The sequence below is a fragment of the Danio rerio genome, chromosome 24 (assembly GCF_049306965.1).
Source record: "Danio rerio strain Tuebingen ecotype United States chromosome 24, GRCz12tu, whole genome shotgun sequence".
NCBI classification, from domain to species: domain Eukaryota; kingdom Metazoa; phylum Chordata; class Actinopteri; order Cypriniformes; family Danionidae; genus Danio; species Danio rerio.
In genome coordinates, this window is record NC_133199.1 from 17,141,467 (window position 1) to 17,149,605 (window position 8,139).

The following is an 8,139-nucleotide window of genomic DNA, read 5'->3' on the forward strand; positions in this document are numbered from 1 at the left end:
CAGTAAGGGGATTTCTAAGTGGGCTACTGACACAAAATTCCTACCAGATGTAGCCATCAAGCCAAATATTGAATTCATACAAAGAAATCAGAACATTTAAGTATACAAGTTGAGTCATAATAAATAAAGTGAAATGACACAGGGAATAAGTATTGAACACATGAAGATAACAAGGTGCAAAATGGCATAGAAAGTCAGGAGATCTGTCAGTATTGAGAGAAAAACCCTGCTCCCTATCAGTACTAATTGATATCAGCTGCTTTAGTCCTAATTGATGGCCTATAAAGGCTTCTCATTACTCAGGAGGCACACAGGAAAGACTTCATGATGGGTAAAAACAAAGAACTCTCTCAAGATCTGCGTAGTCTTATCGTTGAAAAGCATTTTGATGGGAATGGTTATAGGCGCATTTCCAGAATGCTGAATGTTCCTGTGAGCACTGTGGGGGCTATTATCCGGAAATGGAAAAAGCATAAGTTCACCATAAACCGGCCACGATCAGGTGCTCCACGTAAGATCCCTGTCCGAGGAGTCCAAAGAATAATCAGGAGAGTTCTCCAAGAGCCAAGAACCACTCGGGCAGAACTTCAGGAAGACCTCGCATCAGCGGGTACTATTGTTTCAAAGAAAACTATAAGCAATGCACTGAACCACCATGGCATCCATGCACGCTCACCACGCAAGACTCCATTGCTGAACAAAAAGCATGTTGAGGCCCGGTTAAAGTTTGCGAAACAGCATTTGGAGAAGCCTGTGGATTATTGGGTAACTATAGTATGGTCAGATGAAAGCAAAATTGAACTTTTTGGCAGTCATTCTACACATCATGTTTGGAGAAGAAATGGCACTGCCCACCACCCCAAGAACACTATACCAACAGTTAAGTTTGGGGGTGGAAGCATCATGGTTTGGGGCTGCTTTTCAGCAAGGGGTACTGGCAGACTTCATATTATTGAAGGTAGGATGAATGGAGAAATGTACCGGGACATTCTGGATAAAAATCTGCTGCCATCTACCAGAAAGCTGAAAATAAAAAGAGGGTGGACATTTCAGCAAGACAATGATCCCAAACACAAGGCCAAGGAAACAATGAAGTGGTTTCAAAGAAAGAAAATCAAGTTGCTTAAATGGCCCAGTCAATCACCTGACCTAAATCCCATAGAAAATCTATGGAGAGAACTGAAGATCAAAGTTCATAAAAGAGGCCCAAGGAACCTTCAAGATTTAAAGACCGTTTGTGTGGAAGAATGGGCCAGAATCACTCCTGAGCAATGCAGACGACTGGTCTCTCCATACAAGAGGCGTCTAGAAGCTGTGATCACCAACAAAGGCTTTTCTACAAAGTATTAAGTAAAGTGTGTTCAATACTTATTCCCTGTGTCATTTTACTTTATTTATTATGACTCAACTTGTATACTTAAATGTTCTGATTTCTTTGTATGAATTCAATATTTGGCTTGATGGCTACATCTGGTAGGAATTTTGTGTCAGTAGCCCACTTAGAAATCCCCTTACTGATAAAAATGCTGATGTGTCAAATACTTATTTTCCCCGCTGTATATATATATATATATATATATATATATATATATATATATATAAATAAATATATGTGTGTGTGTGTGTGTGTGTGTGTGTGTGTGTGTGTGTGTGTGTGTGTGTGTGTGTGTGTGTGTGTGTATTGTAATAAGCTTGGTAACTTGGTAACTTGGTAACTTTTTGGCAACAGTTTATACCAGGTTTTGTTCTGATAATCATTGTAAGCATCAGAACTCAGTAAGCTTCAGGGACCACAAGATTATAGGCAAAACACATGGAACATAGTGCTAAAAAGGTTAAAGAGAATGTATAGTACATTTTCATAAATTTAATGAAATGGCAAAAAAATAAAAATAAATAAATAAATAAATAAAAATTCTCTGATATTCCATGACTTAAACAACAATTCTCTGACTTTCAATGTCTGTAATATACCTTTTAAAATTCTGTGATATTTCAGAAATTCCTTGAATTTTGGGAACCCTTTAAAGTTGACCTGACATGATCTGTATTTCTACAGCTGTAGAACCTTCAGTAAAATAAATAAGTAATTGAATATGTAATAAGATCAAACAAGATGGGCATGGATGGTCATTTAAGATAAATAGGCTGTAAACTCCCTCCCTAATCTGCTTGACTAAACATGGATCCAAAAAATTAGATGTTTACTAACTAATTACTATTGTATACAGGATAGTTTCATATAAAATCACTTTTGTTGAGTTAATTTAATGTGGACACCAAATGGAACACCTTGTTTTTAAACAGCATAGTTTAGCAGCAGTTTCAAGCTAAAAGGCCTCTAATCTGCTTGTCGAAATCCATCAACAAAATAACAAGGAGCCCGTTTTTTGTTTTGAAAATTAGTGGATAAAGGGATACCAAAAACCAACAATGGATGCCTGATAAAGATATTTTTTTATTATCATTATTATTATTAAAATTATTATTTTTACAGGAGTAATGTCCCTGAGTATTTGATATGTTTGACATTTTTAATATTTTGCATACGCGGACAATTCTGTATCGGTTCAGTAATAATCATAACTGGTTATTATGTACTGACGTCATTTATCTCCTATGCGCTCTGTCGCGAGAGAGGTGATCGCGAGTATTTACAACACTCAGGCAACTCAGGGCCGGCCCGTGGCATAGGCACCATAGGCATATGCTAAGGGCGCTGTACATCCAGGGGGGCGCCAGAAAGGTTCAGTTGGTTTTGTTTTCGATTTTCCTGACACACATTCAGTTATAGACGGCATTAACTCAAAAAACTCTTACCCTAAAAAGATCTAAAGTGTGTTTCCTACAAAAAGACAAAGCTGGTTATGTTTCACAGCTGTCTTTCTTTTTTTTTCGCTCGACATTATGATGACCACTGCTCAGTTTAAGCTCTCGCAATATGTGTTTAGCTGGGAGAGCTCGCGCTGAGAGGAGCTCTCAGTAAGGGACTGTCTGAAAAGTGCTTCTTTTTTTTTTCCTTTTTCCTTTTTTCTGGTCTGCTCAGCGCGAGCTCTCCCTGTTGCGAGAGCTTAAGTGTGTGTGTGTGTGTGTGTGTTTGTTTGTTTGGTGCTGTCTGTGTTTGTGTATGTGTTTGAATGAGAGACAGTGTGGTGCTGTGTGTCTGTGTGTTTATACAGACAGCTTGTTATAGCCTCCCCCTAAAATATAACACTGTATATAGAAAGTATCGTCAATGCACCGTGATGCACCGAGATATCAAATTGAAGCGAATCGAAGGCATGATAATCGTAACCGAACCGTGAGACCAGTATAGGTTCACACCTCTAATGATTGCGATTATGATTACGATTTTTTTATGATTACGACTTTTACTACACTATGACTATGATTTGATCATGATGTTTATTTAGTGTAGTGTTGTCGATAATATAGCCCTGTAAATATCTTCAGTGAAGAACAAAAGCTGTTGGCATCATACTGCCAATCTTTTTATATAGAAATTGCAGTCAAATGGATGTAGCAGAATGTTTTTGCTTTAAAAAAAAAAGTAGGCTGAAACATATTTTTTCATTGAGCCATAACTGATCCCCTGCTTGACTTAACTGTCCTTGTCATTTAGTCTAAAGTGAATGCATAGGATTTTTTAAAATTGATATATTAAATGTCATAGAATATAGTGACGTCAGTCCATGTTTATTGATAGTTTTTCATTTTGGATTCGCGATCATGTCAACAACAAAGTCACCAAATCAATTTAATTTGGATGTTTCTCCAGCAACTGTACATTTTCTCCCCATTATACTTATTTCTAAATGAAATGATTTGCATAATGGATAGTTTTGGCCGTTCTTGCATTACTCATCTGGTTTCTCACCGCTAAACATGACAGAATTCTTGATTTTGCTTTATTATTCATAGGCAATAGACATTTCTCTGCCCTAGAGCTAGATTAAGTTCTTTTGTCACAGCATTAAGTTACACTTTAAATCTCCAAGGCATTGGTTTATGCAAATTAAATAGTCCATAAAATTTCAGTTCAAGTGCTTGACTTGAAGATGCATCACGTCATAACACCGAGGGCATTAAGAGCATGTAATGGATTTTTAGCGTGTGACTCCGTGAACAATATTTTGACATCATAAAATGAAAACATGCTGTGACTTATACAGCTTAGCGATGTTCATTTGGCACCAAAACTATCTGGAAATGATTATATACAGCACAATGTTGTCATTACGCAGCTTCAGCATTTCTAGCGCGAGACAATTGCATTCGAGAGAGGCGTATAATCATGACATTGCTCTTTATTGCAGGCATTTTGACACAACTCCAAAAGTGAAATAACGTTTCGCTTAGGTCAGTAATAAGCGATGCCGATGTTATATGGTTGGCAGAAGAGACTGACATAAAAAAAAAGCTGGATAGTGGTGTAATAAGATTGCCTAGCACTCTCTTCCCCCCCATACCCCCCACCCCCCTCAGAGGTCAAGCTAACCTTGAAAACTGCTTTTTTCAACACATTCTGTCGTGACTCTGATCCAAATCCATTGCCTCTGTAGGCTCAAATGAATTGGCTTTTTGTCATGACTGAGGCTGTTTTTAAAGGTTTGCCTGAAGGTTAATACCCCTTATGTTGCCCCAATATTTCAGTGGTTTATTGTGTTGCGGTAGATGAACAACTGTGAGGCGCAGCTATTTTAAGACCACCCTGAGGCGTACTTTAGTGTAGTAAAATCACTTTATGCATCCGGTAATATAGTCTTTGGAAGTAGTAAAACAACAATCTGGTTAACCATAAATGAGGTGTAGTAATGACAAGTGGGTGATGTTTTGTAGAAACGGGGTGAAATGAAGAGAACAGAATCGGTAATATCGATTAAATGAATGTTTGGTTGCTAAATGTGAGCAGGTTTACAGGGAGAAGTTGTGCTGTGTGATTATTTTCTGTTTAGAAATGTAGTTAGAGTTTATTATACATTTGCACCAATAGAGAGAAAGAAAAGTGCTGTTTATTTAATTTTTTGGATATTATCTCTGTTTTACAGACATTTCTATTACCTCAAAAACAAAAAGCAATGTGATGCAAATTTTAAAACACAGGAAAAACAACAGTAAAAAATGAAGAAAAGTTAGATTAGGACAGTCCTGTTTTACAGATTTCATTAATTTTTTTTTAATGTGTGGTATTTTTTTTTCTACATAAAAAGATAGTCAACAAACATTTCTGTAAAATATTATGCATAATAAATTCTTGATCAGCCATGTTATACCACACTATACAGAATAAGGTCAAATGCTAAATAAACCTTTATTATTTAAAATAACCTTATTTTATTTTAAATCATAACAGGACATTTGCAATTACTTTAAAAGTTATTTTAGGAAATGATTAATAATATGTGAATACAATGCTAATAATAATGCTAATAATAATGCTAATAATAATAATAATGCTAATAATAATAATAATAGTAATAGCAATTAAAATAACGATAGTAATAATAATGATAATAATAATTACTATTCATTTGCATAATGTGAACACAATTAACATTTTAATTAAATTAATTCCAAAGAGTCTCACTTCAACCTAAGGCCAACAGCTTTGCATTTTTCCAGTAGATGGCAGACTAGTGAAATGAATTTTTGTTCTCATTCCATAGACACTGAACCCTAACCACATTCATTAACAAGTCAAATTTGTACATATCGGTCAGCTGAGAGCGGAAGTTATTAATTATAAATTAGACACTCAAAAGACACTTATCAAAAGACTGTTATACAATTAATTTGTCTGAAATGCAATACTAGTACTGTTTTAATGTGGTAAATCTAAATCTGGTCCTCCAGAAGCCATTTATAACTGTTTAAAAATGATGTACACACAATCATTTCTGTACTCTATGAACTTTCTGTAATCCTTAAAAACCGCTGCTATTTTTAGCATCTAATGGTGTGTCTCCTGACTAGCTGGGAACTGGATAAAATTAGCCTCTAAGAGTCTTTCACTACAGTGGCTGAAAGAAAACCGAATGGTCCTAAAAAAACAAAATAAATAAATAGCTTTGCTTGAATGAATTAGTGCAGCCTTTTTAGCCCACACAGTGTGATTTTAATCACATCATTTTGTTAACATGCAGCTGAAAACTCCCTGTGGCATTTTGCAGCAACTTGGCGGCGTTTTCGCCCCCCTGATTAACATTTAACTTGGATCTGGCGGGACCTTGTTGCTACAATTAATTCTCTGTCATCCCAAAGCGGGGTCACATGCTAACGAGGCCACAGCCTTCACAGTGACACTGCTTTGCACTGCCATTTAAACCAAGCCATATCTCTATACAGCACAGTTAGTAACTTGAACACATTAAATGAAAAAAAAAAAAAAAAAAACATATCCTTATAAGTCGCATACTGCCAGGGCATATAATATGACATATTTCAACTACCAAAAAAAAAATTAAAGTGATCGTTCTCCCCAAAATTAAAGTAAGATCTTAATCTGCTCACCCTAAGGGTTTTCCTAGATGCTTATTTATAAGGTTAAAATGATAGTTAATCCAAATCCCAAATTGTATTAACCATTTAGCCACCCTAAATTGGTTCCAAACATTTCAGCTGATTTTAAAGAATATTGGAATACGGTAGCCTCTGACTTCCACAGTATTCAAGTTTATTTGTATAGCACTTTTTATAGGGGGGATAAATAGAATGGCTACTTGTTTCCTACATCTTTCAGACTGTTATCATTTTGTGTTTAACAGAAGCTCAGAAAAATAAATCGGGTCTGGAGGCTGAGCAAATGTAAATGACAGTATTTAAAGACTTCCTGTTGCTTAAATAGTAGAACTGTGCTAGCAATGCCATGGCTTGATTCATAGGTAGTGCAAGAACTGATAAAATGGCTTTCTTTAAAGAACACATGAAGAGTTCAGATGCAAAAACCTCTAAATGCCATCTAAAATTTCCTTCTAAAATTAGCATTTTTCTCAGACTCTTGTGTGTAGGTTCAATAATTTTACATATATGTTGATTAATAGGGTATTTCCACTGCTTCTAAAGTGAAAATAAAACTGAACATAAACATAGGAGGTTGAGAAAATTGCTTGTGTTTGAAAGAAATGTCAGATGGCGTTTAGAAGTTTTTGTATCTGTGCTCTTTATAAGTTTTAGCCAATTTTTTTTATTTATAAATGCAACTTAATGCTTTGATGGTGACTGAAACACAGTGTACACAGCTAAAACAAAATGAATATATGTGTTTCCTGGTGATACACTGAGGCTTTATGAAGCAAAACAATCATTAAATTACATGAAACTGAATGCTTTTAAGAACATTATTACTTATATTTTTTGAATGTTTCTAAAATTACTCAATAGTTTGTTTATGGTATGCAAGCAGCCCTGTGCATTTCAGACTGCAGCTCTGACCAGAGTTTGTACCTTGACATGCACACACAGTATTATCTCATGTTTTGTTCTATCCTGCTCTCAAGACAATATGGATTGGTTTGATTTTTGCTGAATACATTGTAATATGCTTAAATGACTGGTATGAATCCAAATGTATATTTTGAGCAGAATGGCAGATTATACAATCAGGGCTCATTATAAAATAAAATAAAAAGATGCGTTTCATTGGGCAGTTATATTGGGTTCAAGGTGTTATATTGTTCTTTAAGAATTAAGATTACATTTGTATGACTTTTAAAAAAAAAGTGCCTTGTGCTTTCACATTTAATTTAACAAAAACAAACTGTAAAAGTAATATTTTTAAATGGATTATTATAAATAGTTGTTGATTTATGATTTTGACACAAAGCTGAATTTTAGCCTCACGTGTCTTGTAGTCCTTCAGAAATCATTTTAATATGCTGATTCAGTTCAGTGTTGCCAATGTTGAAAAGTGCTTGATATTCTTTGGAAACCATGATTAATTCTTTAAATCTTTTGTGGCAATTCTGAACATTTTTACTGTCACTTTTAATTAATTTAATGCATTCTTTTTTGAGTAGAAGTATTCATTTATTTGAAAAGGCCAATTGGTCTTTAGAGCCTAATATTTGCAGAACTTAACTTAATATGAACATTACCTTTGTTTAAAGAGCCCCTAATATGCAATAAAAAGGGTCATATTTG